This window comes from Oreochromis aureus, linkage group 9 (assembly GCF_013358895.1).
Source record: "Oreochromis aureus strain Israel breed Guangdong linkage group 9, ZZ_aureus, whole genome shotgun sequence".
In the NCBI taxonomy this organism is placed as follows: domain Eukaryota; kingdom Metazoa; phylum Chordata; class Actinopteri; order Cichliformes; family Cichlidae; genus Oreochromis; species Oreochromis aureus.
Genome location: NC_052950.1, coordinates 34,773,120 through 34,775,834, shown reverse-complemented (window position 1 = coordinate 34,775,834; position 2,715 = coordinate 34,773,120). Strand labels below are relative to the sequence as shown.

The 2,715-nt window shown below is 43.4% G+C and overlaps 1 pseudogene; it reads right to left on the bottom strand.

Annotated features, from left to right (window-relative positions):
- Positions 1-296: 296 nt before the first annotated feature.
- Positions 297-2,444, bottom strand: LOC116328044 (annotated as a pseudogene).
- Positions 2,445-2,715: the final 271 nt, after the last annotated feature.

Genomic DNA, 2,715 nt, shown 5'->3' with positions numbered 1-2,715 from the left:
GCTCTGTGTTTACGTCTTTGTGTGGAATCCGTGTACCTGCTCTCATTTGCTGTTTGGTGGTTGTTGAAATAGTTTTGTGAGCTTTAACCTGAGATTCCGGCGTTTCTGGCAAAACACAGTTATATTTAAAAGTCAATTCAGGATTTAATGAATCGATATCGCTTTATTCAAGCTACTCACCTCTCTCTTCCAACTGCACTTTCAACTGGACCACGGCCAATCACAGAGGTCCCGCCCCTGACTATCTCTGATTGGTTTAGTCCACAATAGGGGCATAATGTCTGTCTGTTGTTGACCACACGGAGAGTTGCAGAGATTTTTTTGTTGTTACCTGAACAGTTGGTCACACTGGTATGATCAAATATTTTTTTTAGTCGCACCATTGAAAAATTTGGTCACATTTGCGACCAAATTGGTCGCACTCTAGAGCCCTGTCCATCCACGAAAGCGACACCCTGATAGGCCTGAAGTACTTCGCTAACATTAGGTATATTCACCCAGCGGTTTGCACTGATGTTGTAGGCCTCTATGCTATTGATGAGACTGTCTTTACTGCAGCCTCCAACAGCCAAGATGATAGAGGAGGGCAGGCAAGGACGGGCCAGAGGGTTGCAGAGCATGTGGTCGGACACCTTTAACCTGAGGTCAAACATAGTCTCTACAGTACGGATGAGAATTTTTCGACACTCTTTACTCCTGTTCACTATTTCATGTCCAGATAAGATTCCCATGATGTAATGTGGATTAATCAAAGCCAGCCTGACCTGCACAGAGACACGAGGACAAACCTTTGAATTAAACTGTCTATAACAGGGCCTGTCATTATGTTGCCAACACATTTCCTAAACAGGAAAAAATCATTAGCTAACTTGTCCAAATGTATAATAATGAATACAATTAAAAGAAGCATGAAAAACGTGAATACATACTCAGATGTTCATAACTATTTTTAAACAGTTCTTATATATATGAAAAACTGTAATATTCATGTTTGGGCTACTGTAAATTACGAGTTTAACTCTATCCTTCCTATTATTTTAGATTAAAATTCTCAAATACATTTGAGCAGTTGCTCCCTTACTTACTTTGGACAGAAGCAGAGACATGTACTCTCTGCGTTGATCTGGTGCAAAGGCGATCCAGCGAAGGACGGCCTCGTACACGGTTTTCTCCTGCTTCACAATGAGCCGGTCATTCTCAATGATTTTAACGAGTTTGTTTGCAGAGAGTGTCAGGAATTCATCAGAGTGGCGACGATATCCTCAAAATGGTTCAGTATGAAGAGGAAGTCCTTCTCCCTCAGCTCTGGGTTGTAGTAGAGGTCTGTAAACCCCAGATGCCGATGCAGTTCTGTGGGGCCATTTGCTTCTCCCAGAAGTCGCTGCAGGCTTGTGCGATACCTGTTATTCCAAACCTGTCTGCTGCTATTAAAAGCTCTTGCACATTATCCGTTCTCACAGGAAGAACTCCAGTGTAGGCACATTCAATGATGAGCTCCACTGCTGCTTTCAGGGCTGAAGCATTAGCTGTAAACTGCTTCTAAACTTCTAAACATGTTTAAAGTCCGGTATAAAAAGCAGTTTTATCTCCTCAGGTAATGTAAGTCACTGAACTTGACCTCAAACACATCCAGGTGTTGTTACCTTTAAGTATTTTTCCTGCAGTTACCTGTGAAATAATATGGCATGCTGTATTGTAACTGTTATGATGAGTTCAGACATCAGTACTTAACTCTTACCTTCAGGCTCTCATTAATAATGAGATGAACACAAGCATTCATACATCGTTTCCTAGGGGCTTGTTTTGCTGATGACTGTTGCATCTGTCTGTGTCTAACCTCTAGTTTCTTCTCTCTCCATGAGCACCTCCTTCTGGCTGCTGATGTATTCAGTGAGCACGCCGCCTGACCTCCAGCACTGTGGACAGGCGCCCAGTGTATTCTGCCAGCTGATGTTCCTCTAGATAAGTTCTGTCTTAACATTTATTGGTCAGCTCTGAGTCTTTGGGGTAAGAATTATATAACATAGCAGAGATAATTCTCCTTAGGACCCGGCCTTTGCAGTCAACGTGGGCCGGGTCAGGGTGCACAATCAGAGTCTTGTCCATACATTCTGACTTTTTAACAAAAAAAAAATGTCACAATCAGTCAAAAAGTCTATTCTTTCTACTGGGCCGGAGTGAATGTCCATAGAACGAACTGCCTTCACCTCACTACTCTAAGCCGTGAGAGAAAAATAGTCCCCATTACTATTTACAGGTGAAGCAATATGGGTACAGTCAACATCACTCACCACTGCCTGCTGTTCTGACCAGTGGCTGGGCTCCGACTGTAGTGTGGAATGATGGCGGAGGCACCGCTTCCTGCTGGATGAGGGGGCTGAGGCGACAGGAGAAACTGGTGACAATGGAGAAATGACGTCCTCGTCCTCATCCTGCGACCACATTGCCGCCCAGCAGGAGGCGGGTGAGCTAAGCGGCAAGTAGTGGAACTCTGTGGCTGCGGTGTGGAAACGCCTCTCCCCCGCGGCGATGGGTGTATTTATATATAATATTATATTAGGGAAATTTTCCTATACTTATTTTTGACCTGGGGGTAGAATTGATTGTGAAATGGAAAGGGAAAATGCTTATGAACTTGCAAATTAAAAACATGCATTTAAGGTAAGCCTTTTTCATTTTTATTTAAGAAGAGAATGTGTTCCACTGTGCAATGGC